The sequence below is a fragment of the Sus scrofa genome, chromosome 2 (assembly GCF_054392235.1).
Source record: "Sus scrofa isolate SSC_HxYL_T2T_F1_AM1 chromosome 2, Sscrofa_HxYL_maternal_Yorkshire_Landrace_v2.0, whole genome shotgun sequence".
Classification (NCBI taxonomy): domain Eukaryota; kingdom Metazoa; phylum Chordata; class Mammalia; order Artiodactyla; family Suidae; genus Sus; species Sus scrofa.
Genome location: NC_139384.1, coordinates 119,532,910 through 119,557,706, shown reverse-complemented (window position 1 = coordinate 119,557,706; position 24,797 = coordinate 119,532,910). Strand labels below are relative to the sequence as shown.

The 24,797-nt window shown below is 36.3% G+C and overlaps 2 protein-coding genes across 5 annotated transcripts in view; one reads left to right on the top strand and one right to left on the bottom strand.

Moving 5' to 3' along the window:
* The window catches only part of MACIR (macrophage immunometabolism regulator), a 790,687-nt gene that overhangs the window by 481,242 nt on the left and 284,648 nt on the right, over positions 1 to 24,797 (bottom strand). The gene's annotated exons all lie outside the window — the stretch shown is intronic.
* Positions 6,038 to 24,797, top strand: part of LOC102165335 (uncharacterized) — a 133,607-nt gene continuing 114,847 nt past the window's right edge. The window contains exon 1 of the mRNA XM_085014196.1: positions 6,038 to 6,069. The gene's annotated coding sequence lies outside the window, so the exon portion shown is untranslated. The remainder of the gene's footprint in view (positions 6,070 to 24,797) is intronic.

Genomic DNA, 24,797 nt, shown 5'->3' with positions numbered 1-24,797 from the left:
TGAAGAACAAAAACCAACCAGGAGTCATAACTCTCTCAGACTTCAAGGCAATATTGCAAAATCAAAACAGATATACAGACCGATGGAACAAAATAGAGAACCCAGAAATAAACTCAGATACCTACAGTCAATTAATCCTCGACAAAGGAAGCAAGAATATAAACTGGGAAAAAAGACAGTCTTTTCAGCAAGTCGTGCTGGGAACTTAGACAGCTTCATGTAAGTCAATGAAACTGGAACACACCTTCACACCATGCACAAAAATAAACTCAAAATCGCTTAAAGACTTAAATGTAAGGCAAAACATCATCAAACTCCTGGAAGAGAACATAGGCAAAACATTCTCTGACATCAACCTTACAAATGTTATCTCAGGTCAGTCTCCCAAAGCATCAGAAATACAAGCATGGAGTTCCTGTGGTGGTGCAGTGGTTAACGAATCCAACTAGGAACCATGAGGCTGTGGGTTCGATCCCTGGCCTTGCTCAGTGGGTTAAGGATCTGGTGTTGCCGTGAGCTGTGGTGTAGGTTGCAGATGCGGTTCGGATCCCGAGTTGCTGTGGCTCTGGCGGAGGCCGGTGGCCACAGCTCCAATTAAACCCCTAGCCTTATACAACTCAACAGCAAAAAAGCCAATAACCCAATGGAAAAATGGGCAAAAGACCTGAATAGACATTTCTCCAAAGAAGATATACTGATGGCCAACAAGCACATGCAAAAAGGTTCAACATCACTGATGATTAGAAAAATGCAAACCAAAACTACTATGAGGTACCACCTCACACAAGTCAGAATGGCCATCATTAATAAATTCACAAATAACAAATGCTGGAGAGGGTGTGAAGAAAAGGGAACCCTCCTGCACTGTTGGTGGGAATGTAAATTCATACAACCACTGTGGGAAACGGTATGGAGGTACCTCAGAAAACTATACATAGAACTACCATATGACCCAGCAACCCCACTCTTGGTATCCAGACAACTTTCCTTGAAAAAGACATGCACCCGCATTTCATTGCAGCACTATTCACAATAGCCAAGACATGGAAACAAGCTAATTGTCCATCAACAGATGAATGGATTAAGAAGATGTATATATACACAATGGAATACTACTCAGCCATCAAAAAGAACAAAATAATGCCATTTGCAGCAACGTGGATGGAACTAGAGACTCTCATACTAAATGAAGTAAGTCAGAAAGAGAAAGAGAAATACCGTATGGTATCACTTATTTCTGCAATCTATACAGCACCAATGAACTTTTCCACAGAGAAGAAAATCATGGACTTGGAGAACAGACTCGTGATTGCCAAGGGGGAGGGTGTGGGATAGACTGGGAATCTGGAGTTAATAGATGCAAACTATTGCCTTTGGAATGGATAAGCAATGAGATCCTGCTGTATAGCACTGGGAACTATATCTAGTAACTTATGATGGAGCGTGATAATGTCAGAAAAAGCAATGTATAAATGTATGTGCGACTGGGTCACCTTTTCTGTACAGCAGAAAATTTGACAGAACACTAAACCAGCTATAATGGGAAAAAAATATAAAAAAATACTAGATGAAACTGATCTATAAAACAAATCCATTATTTAGAATAGAATTTTCACAATGCAAATATAACTAGGAATAACAACCAGTTGTTAGGTTCTGAGTGAGTGTGTGTGTGCACATGTGTTTGTGTGCCCACGCACATGAATAATTTGGGTGTGGTGGGTGATAAGCGTTTTGTGTGCTGCACTTAAAGGGGCCAGTTTTCTCTAGCAGAAGAAAATAACTAGGAAAAAGTAATCCAAAGTGCAAAAATAAGGAGTGTCTGTCTACGAATGTAAAAATCTGGGTCTTGAAGCAAAACAGAAGCACTAGCAGAGGGGTTGGAAAGGGAAGGCCAAAGAGTTTGACTTCAGTGCAGAGAGTGCTTCTCGATAAGAGAGCCACATACTTAGGAGCTTTGATACCAGAAGAGAGGCACAGAGACAGGATGTATTTTGAGGAGACAGGAATAATAATGTTGCCAAGAGCCTGCATCTTGGTAAAGAATCATCAGTCAGGAGAGAAATGGAAAGGAATTGCTTGTGAAAATAAACTTAGTCCTAGAAATGATTTATCTTTCCCTACACTACACCTTGTCCTTTTTCTTCCTCAGACACTCTGGTAGGATTCAAAACAGCTTCTGAAAGGGGGAACTTAGTTTATTCTTACATACAATAGATTTTCAAATAATTCCCCTTATTTGCCCAAAGTAGAAACTGTCAAAAGGAAAGTTGTTTGAGTAATAAGATGACATGGAAAAGAATGGGTAATCAGCAGCTTGAATTCTTCTATTTGGGAAAATTTTTTCAACCATAAAATGAACATTTCGTCATGTCAGTTGAAATAGCAGACAAATTTTATTTTCATTGAAGGATATCCACATATAATTGTACTGAAAGGTGGAAGTAGCACTTTTTGTTTTGTTTTATTTTGTGCTTTCAGCATATGGAAGTTCCCAGGCTAGGAATCGAATCTAAACTGCAGCTGCCGGCCTACACCACAGCCACAGCAACATGGGATCCAAACTGCATCTGCAAACTATATCATAGCTCATGGCATCACTGGATCCTAAACCTACTGAGTGAGGCCAGGTATCAATCCCATGTGCTCATGGATACTAGTCAGGTTTGTTACCACTGAGCCACAACGGTAACTCCCAAAGTAGCACTTTTAGCTTATCTTTATTCCTTCAAGAATACTACATTTCTCTTATTGCTAAGCAGACAACACCATATATTGGACAATAGATATTTCTCCTTTTCACAATTCCCATTATAATGATGCTCTATAGAATAACGAGGGTGGCTGTGGAATTTTAAAACAAATCTTAAGTTTAAAAAAAAAAGTTTTAAAAACAACAAGGGGTGTGTGTTTGTAACTGAGTCACCTTGCTGTACAGCAGAATTGGCACAACATTGTACATTACAGTTAGGAAAAAAACATTTAAAAAGCCCTTTTCCTGGAGTTCTCACTGTGGCACAACGAATCAGCAGTGTCTCTGAGCACCAGGACACAGGTTCGATTCCCAACCCCAGCACAGGGGTTAAAGGATCCATCGTTGCAACAGTGTAGGTCATACCTGTGAATAGGATCTCATCCCTGACTGGGGACCTCCATATGCTGTGGGGCAGGCAAAAAACTTTAAAAAAACTTTTTCCTAAAGAATACATTTTTCTTTCTAACTGAAAGTCTGATAAGAAACAAACTACAGCATAAAGAATGAAAAAAATATCCTGGTTTTCCATTTCTTGGCTCATGGAAACTATATCAGACCAATATTTTGTCTCATCCCTGGTGGATTAAGAGCATTCTTCTAACCACTTAACTTGTGAGGTAATTTTGTTTTTAGTAATATGGAAGTCCCACTCAGCAATAAAACTGAAAATGGTACTCATATTTTAGAAAAAGTGGACAAGTGTCCTAGTTTATTTTGCTTACTTTTTATCCTGGCCATTTTACTCTAGACTGAAATGGTACTCTGTTTGAAGCAGTGTGATGTTTGGAACACCCTCTGTAGAGTAACTTATAAATATTTATTACTTCTTTAGATAGCAGTGAGCTGAAGTTATTTCCATCAGTGGGGTTAAAAAAGATTTAAAATGCCATTTATCCACTGGCTTTGCTGCTAGGAGTTACATGTTACTTTGCTTTTTGGTTGAGTTTACTTGTGTTTGTGAAACAAGTTTAGATACTCTAGTGCTAAACAGTTTGGGAGGATTTGGAACTCCAAAGAAAAGATGCCTGAACAACGTGTGCAAATTCAAATCCCAGGGGCCCTACTGGTACTGAACATTATCTGCTCTGCATTGTCATGGTGAGGGTCTCAGTGGGAATCTAGCCTTGAGTGGGAGCCAGTGGGAACTCCGTTTGTTCTGAGAGGCACTGTTAAGATGACAGAAGAAAATACAGACATATCTGTGTGAACCTCAAAGTTTCCATGTAGAGGCATTTAATAATGATTATTTTTGAAAAATACTTATAAAAATTACTAGATTTGTCATACTGACCTTTTATTTCCCAGCCATCTTTTACATCCTCCTGAATAATAAGCATATTTTTCATTCCATTATGATGATATGTTTATCACATAAATGCTTTGTTTTGTTTTACACCATGAAAAAGGCACATAATTCTCCTTCACTATATTTACCAGTAGAAATAAATTGTAAATCTAATTTAAATTCAGATTTCTGGACTTTGTAAAAGTTATTTTTGGCCTGTTCTTTCCAATAAATTTCTAGGAATTACTTATGGATCCCTATTTACAACAATTTCCTAAGAAAACAACTCTTTGGTTAGTGTATTCTCATGATACTAATATTACAGAGGACTTTTATATATAAAATACTGACAATTATTTCATTTTACCCTCAACTCTATGAATACATATTAATGTCATTTTCCCCATTTTACAGCTGGCTTAGAAAGGTTAAATATCTCAAAGTTACATTGTTAATAAATAAGAGAGCCAAAGATTGAATCCAAGTATTTCACTCCAAATCCTTTCATTTTCCCATTTACTAGAGAATTATCTTAATAATTGCATTGGCAAAAGCACATCCAGTCTTTATTTCCTCTTTCATTATTCAAATTTTGATCATTTTTCAGGTTGGGCCTTCTATTCTTGTTACTGTGTGCATTTCTGCAGGACCTTCACGACTGATATGGTTCCCAAATTTTTTATCTCCAACTGTCTATCAGACATACCTACTTGGGCTTCTCAGAGCCTCCCAAATACTACATATATAAAATTAAATTATCTTTTCTCCCAAGTATGTTCCTGCTTCTGTATCCCTGTTTCAATAGCCTTACAATTACTCATCATGGAACTTTGGGTATCGTTACCCTGAATTTGTCTACTTTATCCCTCACCCTACCCTACTCTACAGCCAATCTCCAGACACTATCTATTTTACTTCTCTCCATACTTCAGATTTTACTCCCTATCAATTCTTCACACTACAACTAAGGAGATCTTGTTAAGAGCAATCTTTTCTAGCTTTCCCTTACTTAAACTTCTTGAAAAAGTCTCCCCTTTGGACAAAGCATAGAGTCATATTTTCTTAGCATAGAAATTTATCTCTGCAGTTGCAATTCTCATCACTTCCCTTCTTCCAGCCTTATATATACCATAATTTATGTTCTTGCAAAAAGCCACAAGACAAACCTAAATTTTCATTAGGCATTAGTAAACATTCATTAAAGATCACTTGAATAATTATGATCAATGTCATACACTACTACTTTAAACAGAAATGTTTCATTTATTTAAAGATTCTAAGGAAATCAAAGAGGAAATTAAAAAATACCTTGAGATAAAGATTCTAGAAAGCTTTCATTTATTTAAATATTCTAGACTATGTAGTAATTAGTATATTTCATAGAATTTCAAAAATTTTAAATCAGGGATTATATTTTCTATCCCAGTTTTACCAATAAGTACATTGAGCCTAAGAGAATTCAGATGACTTTGCCAAGGTCAACACAGGATATGAAAATGACTGAAATTTAAATCTTCTTAATCAAAATCTACAACCTTCACCATACCATATACTACACTGCTTCTGCCCCTGCATCTGCCATACAAAGATAAATGAATTACTTGGAAATTCACTCCACCCATGTAAAGAGTCCAACTAGAACATTTTCATTTTCATTTTTGTTTGAGTTTCTTTTACTTCATCTGCACTGTGTTGTGTTGAGTGCCACAAGTGTGTTTCACATGTGCCCCTATCCAATCTCTAAAGCCACAAAAGTACACAGGGCAGCACTGTTCACTAAAAGTATATTTGAAAATAGACTGTTAGGAATGCTTAAGACTGATAATAATAGACTGATTAAAGGATGGTTCCTGACACTGCATAAGCTTAAGTATGCTAATCAGATTTTGGATTTAGACAACCCAGATAAATCCCAAGTAGAACAAGACAAGGTACTCAAATCTTTACTTCATATTCTTGCCTTTCAAAATATTTATTGCATTTTTATCTCTGTCTCTAGAGCTGAGGAATTTATGAAGGCTTTGCCGAGGTGAGTTGATTTTATGTTCTTTTTACTTCTCTTTTCTTTTTTTGTTTTTTTGCCATTTTGAATGAAGTTTTCCCTATTTAAATTCTTGCTATCCTAAATTAGTTGCTTAGCAAAGGATGAAAGCAAAAGGAAAATTATTTGAGCATTTTGTATGAAGATAATTCAACATATTTCTTTCCAGTCACAAAAAAAAAAAAATCCAACAGCTGTTGGTAACCTATTTGTTACCAAATAGAGAAGATGGTTACACCTTCCCCCCAAAATTCTAAATAATCAATGTGTTTAGGCCTCTTTTATTTATACACATTTGAATATCCACCATCCATATCCTAATTTGGTTATTTGAAATAAATTGTGCATTTGGAAAGCAAGGAAAATGTAATTGAGAAGCTAAGCTGCTAAACATAATTGAAATTCATTCTGAATTCAATGAGGGCCACTTTATTTTAAAAGCATCTCTGGTTCTTGTTTTGAATTCCTATATTCTGCTTTGTTTCATCTGGAGTATTAAATTTACTAGTCACAAAAAATGATTTTCTCATCTGGTTTGGATAGTAGAATTTTTCTTGATTAATTTTATACTTAATTTTTCTATTGTATAAATGTTTATATTTAATTGTTTTGAAATAAATATACCAATTACCCGAAACATTGTGATTTGATATTAAGAAAGAAGACATTAAAAATCAAAATTTTTCCTAGGAGTTCCCGTCGTGGCGCAGTGGTTAACGAATCCGACTAGGAACCATGAGGTTGCGGGTTCGGTCCCTGCCCTTGCTCAGTGGGTTAAGGATCTGGCGTTGCCATGAGCTGTGGTGTAGGTTGCAGACGCAGCTCGGATCCCGTGTTGCTGTGGCTCTGGTGTAGACCTGTGGCTACAGCTCCGATTGGACCCCTAGCCTGGGAACCTCCATATGCCGCAGGAGCGGCCCAAGAAATGGCAAAAAGACAAAAAAAAAAAAAAATTTTCTATAACAACAATAGCATCTACTCTGAGATTTAGACCAATTTCATAGGCAAATATTGTGGCTGCTATCTTTTGCATAAGGAATCCCAAATTACTTTGCAAAATAATGTATTTGAAACTTCACTGTCAGGTGTTCTTTAGGTAATATGTTCCAAGATTTTGATGGTAATGTATATTTACAGTTGAAGGTTCTTCTCTGGATCAAGAATTCAACCAGTTCTTCTTACCTTCCTCACTTACTCAGAATTTAAGTATTAAGTTTTCATCTTTTCTTCTCTCAGAATTTAAACATTAGTTTTTTTATTCTAGTGTCAGATTACCATAATGTTGACTAAGTATCCTAAAATTATTTATTTGTAAAAGTAAACTAAAAAATAGTTTTATTACTGTCATTTTATTATTATTACTTTTATTTATTCCCTCACTTGGGAGCAGTTCATTTTTTCCTTAAATGTTATGTGAACTCTAACTTTTCAAAGAAATCTGAGTAACCATAAGATGAAATCACAGTCAGGACATTCATAAAATAGTCTTGGTGTCTTCTTTTCAGGGGTAAAATCATCCCATAACCAAGTTTTCAAATAAGTTTTTAAAATGACACATCAGAAATTTTAACTACGATGGGTGAAATTCTCAACTGTCTCGTCACCTATGAGGCCTCTTTCATCGACTGTACCTGATTATTTTTGCAAAAAGCAAAATAAAAATTCTGAATGTGATCTGACTTATGAAGATAAAAACTGACTGCACAAAATGCACTGATACTTTACTCTTATCTCATGAGAATGTCTGGACCTCAGTGAATTTGAGAGATGGGATGGAATGTTAGCACTGATTATCTGCCCAATATAAACCCAATCATAAAGTGATTAAATTAACCTGGCAGATTAATTCTAAACACAATTTCTCATTCCCTTATCATCAGCCAGACTGCAATTTACACATTTTTTATGGCAGTGCTGAAACTATAGCTTAGTCAGTAGATCAAGCTATTTAAAAGGAAGGTCAGCAAAAAAATGTCAAGCATAGAACATTCTAAAATAAATGCCTTTTTATTGTTTTCAAAAAATGCATTAGTTTAGATGAAGCCTCAGAAATGTATTTACTGAATAAGTAAAATGAGCATAGAAAATGTTGATTCTAAACTTACTGGAGAAAGTATATCCTCTAAATATTTTGGTTAAAACTTCTATGAAGACCTTATATCTTCTATACAGTAATATTCTCCCCCACCCCCTTTTTCTTAGGCCCTCATGTGCATCATATGGAAGTTCTCAGGCTAGGGGTGGAATCGCAGCTACAGCTGCTGGCCATGGCTATGGCCACAGCCACAGCAATGCAGGATACAAGCTACGCCTACGACCTACACCACAGCTCACAGCAATGCCAGATACTTAATCTACTGAGTGAGGACAGAGGTCAAACACTCATCCTCATGGATACCAGTAGGATTCATTACTGCTGAGCAAAAATGGGAACTCCTTTTAGTCATATTCTTATTAAATTGCTTTTTCAGAGGTAACACACGTAATTTCTAAACCCTTGATGAGGCTTAATGTTGCCTAAAGTACCTTAAATATTGCTAAAATAAAAAGTTGTCTCTTAGTAAATAGCTGATGATGATAGCATTTCCAGTGAAACACTTTTCTTTTCTCCTTGTAAATCTATTCTAGGTTGTATCTGATAACCCCAAGCTCCCAATCCCTCCCACTCCCTCCCCCTCCCATTGGGCAGCCACAAGTATATTTTCCAAGTACATGATTTTCTTTTCTGTGGAGATGTTCATTTGTGCTGGATATTAGATTCCAGTTATAAGTGATATCATATGGTATTTGTCTTTGTCTTTCTGGCTCATTTCACTCAGTATGAGTGTCTCTAGTTCCATCCATGTTGCTGCAAATGGCACTATGTCATTCTTTTTTATGGCTGAGTAGTATTCCATTGTGTATATATATACCACCTCTTCCAAATCCAATCATCTGTTGATGAACATTTAGGTTGTTTCCATGTCTTGGCTATTGTGAATAGTGCTGCAATGAACATGCGGGTGCACGTGTCTCTTTTAAGTAGAGTTTTGTCTGGATATATGCCCAAGAGTGGGATTGTGGGGTCATATGGAAGTTCTATGTATCGATTTCTAAGGTATCTCCAAACTGTTCTCCATAGTGGCTGTACCAGTTTACATTCCCACCAACAGTGCAGGAGGGTTCCCTTTTCTCCACAGCCCCTCCAGCACTTGTTATTTGTGGATTTATTAATGATAGCCATTCTGACTGGTGTGAGGTGGCATCTCATGGTAGTTTTGATCCAGTGAAACATTTGAAAGAACATTGTTCATTACTTTTTTCCGAAGGACTTGAAGAAATAGAATTAACCTGCAGCCATTTTTATTTTACTTGAAATTCTTACTCTTTAGAATTTAACAATGTGTTTACATATGGGTTTACCCTGGTTCTTGGCTGGAAAGGAATGATGATATTTTACATTGTAAAATAAATGTAATGTATTCCTTACATTTTCTGTTTTAAGAAATTAAAAACACTCTAGTGCCACAGACTCAATGAGATTTGCCCCTGAGGAGTAAGACACAACTTGACTGAAAGAATCCTAGGGATTTCACGTTGGGGGGAAACTATACACTGAGGTTTCTGCGTGGAGATTAAGACATAGTTAGTATACTTAAACACTACTTCAAACTGAGTTTTAAGGCTGAGTGCTTCTGAATTAAGAAGGTGTTACTTAAACCCACCAAAAATTGGTAATTCAGCAATTATTAAGTCTTCAGAGAAACACAGCTCATCAGGAATATAGTTACTGAAGTAGTATGAATAAGTGAAAAAGGAGATAGCAATCCTCTTTAGAAAGCTCAAAGGCATTCTTCATTTAATCAATAGGTAGAGGAATGTCTTTAGCAGAAAAAATAGAAAAATAATCCCTGAAACTATTCAATTAGCCTTTGGTGCCTATTCTTTTTTTTCCCCCCTTTTAGGGCCACACCTGCAGCATATGGAGGTTCCCAGGCTAGGAGTCAAGTCAGAGTTACAGCTGCTGGCCTATACCACAGCTACAGCAACACAGGATCCGAGCCTCGACTGCAAACTACTCCACAGCTCATGACAATGCTGGATCCTTAACCCACTGAGTGACGCCAGGGATTGAACCTGTAACCTCATGGCTCTTAGTCGGATTCGTTTCTGCTGAGCCACAAGGGGAACTCCTGGTGCTTATTCTTTTACTAACTTTTGCAAAGTATCTAATGATAATTTTAAGTACACATGTGCTTTATTTTTCCTTGTTCTTAATATTAATGGAAACACACGTGTTTAGTAAACTCTTTATTATTTTAAATATGTGTTCAAATGAAGTTGTTACCTTTTGTCTGGTTCAGACAGTATAATTAGCCAAAAAGGAATAATGTGAAATGTCACATGGGACTGAGTAAATGGAATGAGTTTCTTAAAATAGATTCTGGAAGTCCCTGTGCTGGTCAAGGTCAGAGTACAAAAAAACTGTAATTATAGATTTCTCAAATCTAGCAATTGAAAAACATTTAGAGTAGGTAAAGTTCTAATCGTAGTTGAATAGGGTGATTCTTCTTTGTGCCATTGAATTTAATTCATGCATCATTTTATATGTAGGATTAGTTAAACTTGTACTCTAACGGTCATTCTAAAGCCAAAAAGAAAATGAAACAAAAAATATATATATTTCCAGGGATGTCTAGAATAATATTGTCACGATAATAGCACACAGAGTATAACTATACCTTCTAAAGTGGAGGACACATAACAATGCTGACATGAAAAATGGTACAGGGTGCTACAAGATTTAAAAAAAAATTTTTTTTTGGTTATTTGTTTTTGTTTTAATGTGTATTAGCTACAACCCAGAATTTCACATACTAATATATCACATGTCACATTTCACATGTCTAACATGAAGCTAAAGTTAAAAACTTAATCAGGAGTTCCCGTCGTGGCACAGTGGTTAGCGAATCTGACTAGGAACCATGAGGTTGCGGGTTCCGTCCCTGCCCTTGCTCAGTGGGTTAATGATCCGGCGTTGCCGTGAGCTGTGGTGTAGGTTACAGATGCGGCTCGGATCCCGCGTTGCTGTGGCTCTGGCGTAGGCCGGTGGCTACAGCTCCGACTGGACCCCTAGCCTGGGAACCTCCATATGCCTCGGGAGCGGCCCAAGAAATAGCAACAACAACAACAACAACAACAAAAAAAAGACAAAAAAAATAAAAAAATATTTTAAAAAATTAAAAAAAAAACTTAATCAAAAATTATTAAGCAAATAACACAGAGATATTTCACGGCAGTAGTAAAAATCAAAAAGGTATTTTTGATTTCAATAACCAAGTTATTGAAGTTGGTAAACAACAGAACAAGTTGTACTCATACATTCATCCAACAAATATTTATTAACTATTATGTTTTTCCACATATATGGGATAGGAATATATTAAAGGATAAGATCTTGTGGGTCCTATATTTTGGTTCACATCTCCAGTGATTCCTCAGGAGATTAGGATAATCTAAGGCTGTTTACATAGGGCTGTTTCATCTACCTATGCTGGGCCCAAAAGTAAATTTCCTCTGAAGCTCTGTTGGCTCCAGTCAGGTTAACTATAGAGCAGCCAAGAGTCTGGTTCAATCCCAGGAAGATATTCTCACTAATGGTGCTTCATAAGAAGAAGATGAGAGGAGTTTCCATCGTGGCTCAGCAGAAACGAATCTGACTAGTATCCATGAGGACACAGGTTCGATCCCTGGCCTTGCTCAGTGGGTTAAAGATCTGGTGGTACCATGAGCTGTGGTGTAAGTCACAGATGCAGCTTGGATCTGGCATTGCTGTGGCTATGACATAGGCTGGCAGCTACAACTCTGATTCGACCCTTCACCTGGGAACCTCCATACGCTGCAGGTACAGCCCTAAAAAGACAAAAAAAAAAAAAAATAGATGAGCTTATGGGTACTCCATCATAACTAGGAAAATCAACATCTAGTTGCCTTATTCACCGTGCTAAGCGCCCTCCTTCTGAACACATCCACTTCACTGTATTCTCCTGTGTACTTGCCAACCACTTCAGCTCTTACAGGCAAAGTTAAACCAAAAATATAGAAACATTTGACTCTGAGAAACCAAATAAGAACACAGGGGAGACAAGCAATTAAAAATACAACATGACATCTTCTTACTCTGGTAGCCCTGGCCCACTAATCTGACTTGCTAGATTTTTTTATCACAAATCATGGTTAGCACAAGATGAAAGTAGGATATTGGGGATTAAAACCTATGATTGATTTAGGTCACCATTTGGATAGAGCCACTTTACACTGAGCTGAGAAATATTTAAAAAGTGATCTCTCAAGGTGTTTTCTTCCTAGAAGCTTGTTGATATAGAAAGAAAAATAATTTGTGCTTAAATCAAAAAGAAAACATTTTAAAAATTAAGCCTTAATGTGTACCAATTGGGAGAAGAGAAAAATGAAGTGGAACGAAAAGAAACAATTCATTGCAAGTTTCCTCAGGAGTGCCCTAGTTTAAATCTTTAGGTTATTAAAATTTTTATTTTTCTTTTGTCTTTTTAAGGCTGCACCTGTGGCATATGGAAGTTCCCAGGCTAGGGGTCGAATTGGAACTGCAGCTGCCAGCCTACACCACAGCTATAGCAACGCAGGATCCAAGCTGCATCTGCAACCCACCATAGCTCACAGCAATAATATATCCTTAAGTCACTAAGTGGGGCCAGGGATTGAACCCTCATGGATACTAGTTGGGTTCATTACCACTGAGCCACAATGGGAACTCCAAGATTTTCTGAATTTAGGTTCTATTGTACCTATCCAATTGTATCTGCTCCAATGGCATGTCTGAATCAGAAGTACTTGGTATGTGTGTAATGTCATTGCAAGGGTGGGTGAGTGCTTATTAAAAATACATATTGTGGAGTTACCATCATGGCTCAGGGGAAATGAATCTGAGTAGTATCCATGAGGATGCAGGTTTAATACCTGACCTTGTTCAGTGGCCTATGGATCCGGCATTGCCATGAGCTGTGGTGCAGGTCGAAGACTTGGCCTGGATACAGCGTTGCTATGGCTCTGGTGTAGGATGGCAGCCACAGTTCCAATTCGACCCCTAGCCTGGGAACTTCCGTATGTCTCAGGTGGCCCTAAAAAGCCAAATATATATATCAGCTAGGCTCTACCTCAGAATCCAACTTTCTAAAGAGGCCCCAAATCTACATTTTTTAGGAGGTTACTCAGTTGATCCTTAAGCTCTCTTTAATTTGAGAATTCTTGTTCTAAACTCTAAACTTGAAGTTTACGTTTTATTTACACTAAGTCCAGCTCAGAACCTTGAACCCATGGCCCCGAGTGCAAAGTTCTTCAGTCTACCTCTATGGGAAGTACACTGGACTTCCCCAATTGTAGTCCAATTTCATTCTATAAGCAAGTAAGAGAGGAAAGAGAAAGTTCCTAAAGAGTGTCAGGAAGAGCCTCTACATTTAACACAATAAATCAATAAAAATCTTTCAAAAATCTTAAGTAAAAATATTTACTTTTAGAGTCTTGCCATGGTGAAGAGAGAAGTGAAGCAGCATCTCAACACTATGTTTCCTTCAGCAGTTCACTGCATCTCTCCCTTTCCTCTGATAAGAAATGAGGGAGTTGAGTAAATACTTCACACCTATCTCTTCTCCAAGGGTAGACACTTTTTTTTTTTTTTTTTTTTTTGTCTTTTGTCTTTTTAGAGCCACACCCAGGGCATATGGAGGTTGCCAGGCTAGGGGTCAAATCAGAGCTACAGCTGCCAGCCTACACCACAGCCCCAGCAATGTGGGATCCAAGCTGTGTCCTCAGCCTACACCACAGCTCACGGCAATGCTAGATCCTTAACCCACTGAGCAAGGCCAGGAATCGAACCCACATCCTCATGGATACTAATCATGTTCATTAACCACTGAACCATGACAGTAACTCCATGATAGACTTTTGAAAGTGTAGGGGATTTTCATTTTTAGTTCATCCTTCCCTTCCTTTATGGTATTACTTAATGCATCAAACTTTATTAAACAGTGAGCTCAATTTTCTTTTGGTTCACTAATATAAATTTTTCCTTACCCAGTTTTTAAAACATTAACAATAAGAGTAATAATAATACTAATAAATTCCATGCTCTGCCACTAACCGCAGAGCTTTTTTCTAACTGCATTTTACTGCAAAAATTCTGATTTAACTTGTACAGGGTGGGTTTCTTGCTCTCCAACGACTGCCCTCATCCACTAAGTTATATTTGATCAATTATGGGTCAAACAGGGTGATGGCATTCCAACAAAGCTTACGTTTAAAGATAATTATTTTGGTAATGAGGGTTTTTTAATATCTATTCTTTTGAACTCAGGACTTTAACATATTTATGCACCAAAGATCACCGAGTCTCTTTTGCAGATAGACATAAATACTATGAGCTTCAACAACCTACTCCATGTATGGTGCCTGGGGAAAGCAAAAGTTGGTTTTATCGAAAGTGGGATTTAGAGGTTTCTAATAGTTTTTAATATTTTCTCCATATGAATGAATATAGATATACATTTACTCACCAATGCTTTCTGCAGGGGGAAGAAAGCAAAGGTGTGAAGAACAACTATTACTCAGTAATAGCACTAAGAGACACCCTTAAATGATCTTAAGATGTTTAGTTTCAAGACATGAGGAAACTACAGCATTTATTAAGAATTACTTCCCAGGAGTTCCCCTCATGGCGCAGCGGAAAAGTGTCCGACTAGGAACCATGAGGTTGTGGGTTCAATCCCTGGCCTCACTCAGTGGGTTAAGGATCCGGTACTGCTGTGAGCTGTGGTGTAGGTCGCAGACATGGCTCAGATCTGGCATTGCTATGGCTGTGGCTGTGGTGTAGACCTGTATCTGTAGTTCCAATTAGACCCCTAGCCTGAGAACCTCCATATGCCTCAGGAGTGGCCCTAAAAAAAAAGCTAAAAAAAAAAAAAAAAAGAATTACTTCCCAGCAATCAAGTTTGCAAAGTTTCATTTTGGTAGACCCATAGAAGTTGAGTGCAAGTCTGAATTAATATATGGACATTACTGGAACAGCTGTTTTCCAATATAACTCCTCTCTTATCCCTATACATATATATTTTTTAAATTTAAGAACAAAAGAATATACTCTAAAATCCAGGCTATTCAAAATCAGGAATGATAGCAGAAGACAAGTTTGTATACTTTCAACACACTTTCAAAAGTAAATGAAATTTTAGGAGTTCCCGTCGTGGCGCAGTGGTTAAAGAATCCGACTAGAAACCATGAGGTTGCGGGTTCGGTCCCTGCCCTTGCTCAGTGGGTTAATGATCCGGCGTTGCTGTGAGCTGCGGTGTAGGTTGCAGACGCGGCTCGGATCCTGCGTTGCTGTGGCTCTGGCGTAGGCCAATATCTGCAGCTCCGATTCGACCCCTAGCCTGGGAACCTCCATACGCCGCGGGAGCGGCCCAAAGAAACAGCAAAAAAAAAAGACAAAAAAAGAAAAAAAAAAGTAAATGAAACTTTAGAATTTTTTTCTTTAAATATTTTTAACTTCAAGCCTTCATAATTTGTTTTCCATATAGAAGTTTCTTTTAAATATTTAGTAGAGGCAACATACGCTTTTTGTTAAAACCAAAAAATGAAGTTATGATATACATTAAGATTTCTTTCAAATTCTACACAAAACTAGAGCATTAAAAAGATTACTCAGTGGCATGTGAGAAGTTAAACATTTAACCTTCTAAATTTATTTCGCAGTCTTCTTCTAGAATTTTAATAGTTATCATTATCTACCTTTTTATGGATCTTTCTTTTCTTATTGGCAATAGAACATTCCCTTTGAATGTTACAAGGAAAACTCTCCAGCTTTAGCAATATAATATAGAATTTTAAAGTAATGTGTCAAGAAAGTGGAACCAGTAAAAATTTTCTCACAATACCTTAAAAAAAAAACTTTACCACTAACAATTCTCTGAGAATAATGGTGTCACTTTGTAATTCTGCAGTAGAAAGATATTGTTTGTATTTCCTGTTTACATTTTTCCTCATTCTTCTGTGAAATATAGTAATGAGTCAAAGCCCAGTTTTTAAAAAAATCTATAAAATCCAATATAACAGTCTCAAATGTGATAGGATTTGGCTGATATATAATAGCAATCATGGTAACTTTCCTGAGCTTTATTACCAATTTTGCCCAGAACAAATAAACATTTATGAAAAATATAAATCCAGGAAATCTGTAGTGGAAATCCCAAGGTCGAGTGGCGATAATATTTCACTTGTGGATAAAATTACATCTCATGAGTGTATGTAAAAAAACAAACAAACAAAAAAACTAAAGTGCATAGAATTTTTTCAAAGTGATGAATAAGAGGCCATTAGAGTGTTTTAACTTGGGGTCGGGAGGAGAAAGGGATGACATAATTTTTATATTTTAAAAATCTGGCTGCTATGTAAATAATCAAGGAATTTTAATATAAAAGTAAGAAAACCAAATAAAATGCTATTGCAGTCATCCAAATTTTTAAAGGCATATATTATATATAAACATTCATAATATGCATGTGATATACATTTAAAATATGGTATATACACATGTATAATAGAATATATATAATAAATTTTATTATCATAAACAAATTAAGAGAGTAAAAGGAAAGAATACATTTAGAAATACAGGAGGGCACATTATTAAAAATGTAATTAGATGCAGATTGGAGCTCTCCATCTAAGTCATTTCTTCTTGCATGTGTATTAAGTACGCATTATGTATCATGCTTTGTGACAGATACTAGATGTTCTAGCTCAAAGTTTATGGCTGGATCAACTTTCCCCAAGCACTCACTTACAGCTCTGATGTAGCAGATAGTCTCCCAATGTCAGGTACTGTTTAACTCTAATTATTTGTGTATTCTAATAGACATGTATATATATTCTAAAATAAGGTTAAGAATAATACAAGCTATCTACTGGAAACATTTATAACATTTTCATTTATGTTTCCTCAAGACAACTCTACAAGGTGAAATTTGTTACCATTTTCATTTTAGAGGTGAAAGAAACAGCCTCACAGAGATTACATGCCCTGTAGAGTAAACAGCAGAGTCAGACCACAATCCAGGTCTTCCTCTAAACACAGTGCAGCAGACTACACTTTGTGTTCAAACTATATGGGATCAGAGAGAAATAATCAACAACCTAGTCAAGTGCTTTTGAAGCATATTTAAAATTAGAGAATCCAATATGAGTAAGACATGGGGCTAAAAAAAAAGAAAGATATTAATTCCATGTTTGTAATCCTCTCCCCACCCCCACCCCTACATTGGCCTTCTAAGAAAGGATTATTGCTTGCTTAGTCAGCCATAGGAACTTAATTGTACTTACTGGGGAGAGATAAAATAAGGATAATTGGAAGACACCAAATGAGTGTCAACTGCTCTGTGTAAGAAAAGTAGCCTAAAGAAAAAGAATTTTCACAAAGTTATGAGACTGAGAGTTCATGGAAGGAAAAGTATTTGAAATCAACATGTACTATGATGGACAGGATTTTGAGGTAAGAAATAAGTTAAGAATTTAAATTTATTGCCAAAACTGGCCACAAAGAGGCCCCATTTTATTTGAGTTACAGATAAAACAGATAAAAAATGAGCTTCTTTGCTGAGGTGTCCAAAGGCACAGCCTGCCCAAATACACTCAAAACAAACTGCTTCAGTGGGAAGCAATTTCTCTTTGCATCTCTGCAGACAGTTTAATCCTCAAAAAGTAAAGCAATTGAATAGGGCTTAGCTCTAAGCACAGGCAGATGCTTACCTGGGATGTTAACAGGCTGCTTTTCCCCTAGATATCTCACCAATACTTTCTATTAGTTAAGCTATCAACAGGGAAAATAATCCTTTATTTCATAATGAAGGTAAATAATCAATTTTACCTTCTTCCAAGAGTTGATTCTTCTACAAAGAATATATAATATACATTAAATCTTATAATGTTTTCATATATCATAATGAAGGCAAACCATCTCTCTATCCCACTTAATTTAGCAGGATTATAAACTTGATGACATTGAATTAATTTGTAAAATTTGGCACTTCTAATAGGCTAAGAAAAATTGGAATGTAAAATCATCAGTTACATAGAGTATGACTCTATAACTTCTATCTTAAATGTTTACATGCATGAAAAGAATACATTTTTGAGTGTTTGCATAATATATTATAATGCACTAAATAGTTGGGGTGGAATTAAACAGGAAAGGAGAGTGTAATGACGATAATAAAATGGTTCAAAGGCCAACACTATGGGTACCAGAGAATGATACTATGTTATCAAGGTGGCAAATGAGTTGAGTTGGTAATTTCATCAAACCTAAATTCTGAATGGAAAATAATGTCAAATGTAATGCTTCCAAAGGACAGTGAAAGCTGCAGACCCTTAGCTTTCCAAAACAAGGAGGAAAAGAAGAAAAGTCTATACAAAATGGAAAATCTTGAATCCCACAGTATGTAAGTCCAATTCACTGGTTTTATAAGTACATACAAAATGAACAACACAGGTTATATAGTTTGTTCTTTATCATAGGAATATCTATAAAAGTAGGAAGATAAATGCATATAAATATTATAAAATTATCTAGAAATGTCAATTGTTATCATGTATACATTTCTGCATTGTCAATTATATAAATTACAAATGATAAAAATGTAAATAAAATATTTACATAATCAAACAAAGGCTATTAAAGCCTCTATTCTTAGTGCAGTATTATGGAACTCAGTCCTAGCTTTCTACATACAGAAACTGAAAGAGGCTATAAGCTATAAATTATAAAACTGAAAATGGCTATCATGAACTGTTCTTGTAATGAGGGTGTTCTTTTAAAAATAACTTGTAATCCACAATTCCGGAAGGCAAGCTATCAGTCTATAAACCACTACTGTGTACATGCTATATTGTAAATAGAGACCTAGATCTCTAGGTCTTTTCTCCCTCAACTTCCACATTATAGCTATCAGATTGTAACCAGGTCTACTAGAAACTGTTTCAGTACCTGCTGTAAGAAAAGCCATTCCCTCAGAATAGAACCTATGTGTCAAATCAGACATCAGTATACCTCTCCTGAAGGTGGAAGTTAATAATTCTTTGATTTTGACAGCAATTATTTTTCTGCACCCCAAACTTTAAGCCACTGCTAGCTAAATTTTGGTAGGGTGTTTTTCTTCCTCTGATTGAAGAATTTATTTATGTACTCTTTATATAAGTATATATGTATTTTATATTAAAAATATATAAGTATATATAAAAATAACATTTAAATTAAGAACATTTAGGGAATTCCTATTGTGGCTAAGTGATAATGAACCAAACTAGAATCCATGAGGAGGCGGGTTCAATCCCTGGCCCTACTTAGTGGGTTAAGGACTCAGCAATGCTGTGAGCTGTGGTGTAAGTTGCAGATACAGCTCAGATATGACATTGCGGTGGCTGTGGCAGAGGCTGGCAGCTGCAGCTCCGATTCATCCCCTAGCCTGGGAACTTCCATGTGCTGCAGGCACAGACCTAAAAATAAACAAATAATAAATTAAGAACATTTAAAATCATTATAAGTAATCCTTTTCAAATTTTTAGCTTAATCGACTTATTAAAAATATCTTTGTGGACACCTGATTCATAGATTTCCATGATATTATTTGTTCTTAAATTTTAATAATGTTTTATTTTCTCCCGTATTTCTAAAATATTTCAAGTAATCAGTACAAAAATTATTGATGAGATGCTTTGCCTCTTTTTAGGAACTCATTTAATTTTTAAAAAAAATTATTTTAGTTGATTTACAATGTTCTGTCAATTTCTGCTGTAGAGCAAAGTGGCCCAGTTATGCATGCATATGCATTCTTTTTCTCATATTATCTTCCATCATATTCTATACAAAGAGACTGGATATAGTTCCCTATGCTATACAACAGGATCTCATTGCTTAATCTCTCCAAATGTTTGCATCTACTAACCCTAAACTCTCCCTCCCCCTCCTCCTTGGCAACCACAAGTCTGCTCTCCATGTCTGTGAGTCTGTTTCCATTCTGTAGATAGGGTGATCTATGCCATATTTTAGATTCCACAACCTTGGATTTTATTTATTTTTATCTTTGTAATAATTATTTTTATTTTTTCCATTATAGGTGGTTTACAGTATTCTGTCATTTTTCTACTGTACACACATACATATATACATTCTTTTTTCTCACTTTATCATGCTCCATCATAAGTGACTAGATATAGTTCTCAGTGCTACACAGCAGGAGCTCATTGCTAATCCATTCCAAAGGCAATAGTTTCCATCTATTAATCCCAAATTCCCAATCCATCCCACTCCCCCCTCCTTGGGAATCACAAGTCTGTTCTCCAAGTCCATGAGTTTCTTTTCTGTGGAAAGGTTCACTGTCCCAGATATTAGACTCCAGATATAGGTGATATCATATAGCATCTGTCTTTCTCTTTCTGACTTACTTCACTTAGTATGAGAGTCTCTAGTTCCATCCATGGCATTATTTTGTTCTTTATTATGGTCGAGTAGTATTCCATTGCGTATATGTACCACATCTTCTTAATCCATTCATCTGTCAATGGACATTTAGGTGGTTTCCATGTCTTGGCTATTGTGAATAGTGCTTCAATGAACACAGAGGTGCATGTATCTTTCTGAATCAACATTTTGTCCAGATAGATGCCCAGGAGTGGGATTGCTGGATCATGTGGTAATTCTATATTTAGTTGTCTGAAGAACCTCCATACTGTTTTCCATAGTGGTTGTACCAATTTACATTCCTACTCATAGTGTAGGAGGGTTCCCTTTTTTCCACACCCTCTGCAGCATTAGTTGTTTGCTGACTTATTAATGATGGCCATTCTGACTGGTGTGAGGTGGTACCTTGCAGTTTTTATTTACATTTCTCTAATTAGTGATGTTGAGCATTTATTTCATGTTCCTGTTGGCCATCCATTTATCTTCCTTAGAGAAATGTCTATTTAGGTCTTCTGCCCGTTTGTCAATTGGGTTGTTAGTTTTCTCTCTGTTGAGTTGTAGGAGTTGTTTGTATAGTTTGGAGATTAACCCTTGTTAGTTGCATCGTTTGCAACTGTTTTCTCCCATTCCATCAGTTCTATATTTTTATGGTTTTATTTTCTGTGCAAAAGCTTTTTGATTTTATTTGGTCCCACTGGTTTATTTTTGGTTTTATTTACATTGCCTTGAGAAACTGACTTATGAAAATGGTCACCCATACTGACCATTTGTATGCGTGATATCAGAGAATGTTTTGCCTATGTTCTCTTCCAGGAGTTTTATGGGGTCTTATCTCATGTTTAAGTCTTTAAGCCATTTTGAGTGAATGTTGTGAGGATGTTTTGTAGTATCATTGATTTACATGCAGCTATCCAGTTTTCCTAGCATCACTTGCTGTCTTCTTCTCATTTTATATTCTCGCCTCCTGTGTGGGAAGATTAATTGGCCATAGGGTCTGGGTTTATTCCTGGGTTCTCCATTCTGTTTCTTGGTCTGGATGTCTGTTTTTATACCAGAACCACACTGTCTTGATTACTGTAGCTTTATAATATCTTCTGAAAACTTGGAGAGTTATGCCTCCTGCTTGGTTTTTGTTCCTCAGGATTGCTTTGGCAATTCTAGGTCTTTATGGTTCCATATAAATTTTAAGATTGTTTGTTTTAGTTCTGTGGAAAATGTCCTGGGTAATTCGATAGGTATTGCATTGAATCTGTAAATTGCTTTGGGTAGTATGGCCATTTTAATGGTATTAATTCTTCCAACCAGGAACATGGGATACTTTTCCATTTCTTTGAATCCTCTTTAGTTTCCTTGAATAATGTTTTATATTTCTCAACATATAGGTCTTTCACCTTCTTAGATTTATTCCTAGGTATTCAATTTTTGAGGGTGCAATTTTAAAAGGTATTGTATTTTTGTATTCCTTTTCTAATATTTTGCTGTTAGTATACAAAAATGCAATTGATTTCTGAATCATAATCTTGTATCCTGCTACTTTGCTGAATTCATTGATCAGTTCCACCAGTTTTTGTGTGGAGTCCTTTAGGGTTTCATGTCATCTTCATAGTTACAATTTTACATCTTTTCTTCTAATCTGCATACTTTTTATTTCTTTTATTTCTCTAATTGCTGTGGATAGAACTTTCTTTTTTCCTTTTTTGTTTTTTTCTTTTTAGGCCCGCACCCATGGCATATTGAACTTTCCAGGCTAGGGGTCGAATCAGAGCTACAGCTGCCATCCTACATCACAGCCACAGCAACAGAGATCTGAGCCACGTCTGTGACCTACACCACAGCTCATGGAATGCCAGATCCTTAACCCACCGAGTGAGGCCAGAGATTGAACCCTCAACCTCATGGTTCCTAGCCACCTTCATTTCCTCTGCGCCACGATGGGAACTCCAAGGACTTTCAATACTAATTGAATAAAAGTGGTGAGAGTGGGCATCCTTGCCTTGTTTCAGATTTTGCGGGAAAGCTTCCAGCTTTTCTCAGTTATATTGCCTGTGAGTTTGTCATAATAGCTTTGATTATGTTAAGGCATGTTCCCTCTGTACCCACAAATTGGTAAGAGTTTTTTTTTATCATGAATGGATGTTGGATTTTGTCAAGTGCTTTTTCTGCATCTATTGAGATGATCATGTGGTTTTGGACTTTTCTTTTGTTAATGTGGTGTATGACATTGATTGATTTGCATATGTTGAACCATCCTTGTGATCTTGGGATGAATCCCACTTGGTCATGGTATATGATATTTTTTATATGTTGGATTCAGTTGGCTAAAATTTTGTTGAGGATTTTTGTGTCTATATTCATCAAAGATATAGGCCTATAATTTTCTTTTTTGGTAGTATTTTTGCCTGGTTTTGATATTAGGGTGATGGTGGCTTCATGGAATGTCTTTGAGAGCATCCCTTCTTCTTCAATCTTTTGTCAAAGTTTAAGAAGATAATGGGTATAAGTACTTCTTTGTATGTTTGGTAGAATTCACCTGTGAAGCCATCCGGTCCTGGACTTTTGTTTGTGGGGAGTGTTTTTGTTAAATATTCAATTTCATTTCAAGTGATTGGTCTGTTCAAACAACCTATTTCTTCTTGATTCAGTTTTGGCCTGTTGTATGTCTCTAGAAAGTTATCCATTTCTTCTAGGTTGTCAGATTTGTTGGCATAAAATTGTTCATAGTATTGCCTTATGGATTTTGTATTTCTTCATTATCTGTTGAGATTTCTCCTTTTTCATTTCTTACTTTATTTGGGTTGTCTCTCCCTTCTTTGTGAGTCTGGCCAGAGGCTTGTCAATTTTGTCTACCCTTTCAAAGAACCAGCTCTTGGTTTGACTGATTTTTTTGTCTATTGTTTTTTGAATCTCTATTTTATTGATCTCCTCTCTGATCTTTATATTTCCTTCCTTCTGCTAACATTAGGTTTTGTATATTCTTCTTTTTCTAATTCTTTTAGGTGGTAGGTTAAGTTGTTGATTTGACATTTTTCTTCTGTTTTGACAAAAGCCTATATTGCTATGAACTTCCTCCTAAGAACTGCTTTTCTGGCATCTCATAGAACTTGAATGGTTGTGTTTTCTTTGTCATTTGTCTCTAGGTATTTTTTAATTTCATTTTGATTTCCTCATTCACCCACTGGTTTTTTAGTAGCATATTTTTAGTCTCCATGTAGTCAGTTTTTCCTCATTTTCCCCCCTGTGGTTGATTTCTAGTTTCATGACATTGTGGTCAGAGAAAGTGCCTGAAATAATTTTATATTCTTAAATTTGTTGGGGTTAGTTTTGTGCCCCAGTATGTGGTCAATCCTAGAGAATGTTCCGTGTGCACTTGAAAAGAATGTGTATTCTGATTTTTTTTGGATGTATTGTCCTGTAACTACCAATTAAATCTAACAGTTTAATAGTGTCATTTAGGATTTCTCTTGACTTAATGATTTTCTGCCTAGAGGATCTGTCCATTGATGTGAGTGGGGTGTTAAAATTTACTATTATTATATTCCCATCAATTTCTCCTTTTATGTTGGTTAGTATTTGTTGTATTAGGGTGCACCTATATTAGGGGCATATATATTGACAAGTGTAATATCCTCTTCTTGAACTGATCTTTTTATCATTAAATAATGTCCTTCTTTGTCTTTATTTATGGCCTTTGTTTTAAAGTCTATTTTGTCTGACATGAGTATTGCAACTCCCTCTTTCCTGTCTTTTCCATTTGCATGAAATATCTTTCTCCATTCCCTCACTTTCAGTTTATGTTTTTGCCCTAAGGGGAACCTCTTGAAACAGCATATTATAAGGTCTTTTTTTTTTTTTTTTTTTTTGTAGTCAAGTCTGCCACTCTATGTATTTTTTTTTTTTTTTTTTTGTCTTTTTGTTTTTTCTAGGGCCTCACCCATGGCATATGGAGATTCCCAGTCTAGGGGTCTAATCGGAGCTGAAGCTGCTGGCCTAAGCTAGAGCCACAGCAATGCGGGATCCGAGCTGCGTCTGTGACCTACACCGCAGCTCACAGCAATGCTGGATCCTTAACCCGCTGAGCGAGACCAGCGATCGAACCTGCAACTTCATGGTTCCTAGTCAGATTCATTAACCACTGAGCCACAACAGGAACTTCTCTGTGTCTTTTGACTTGGAGCATTCTTCAAATATATTT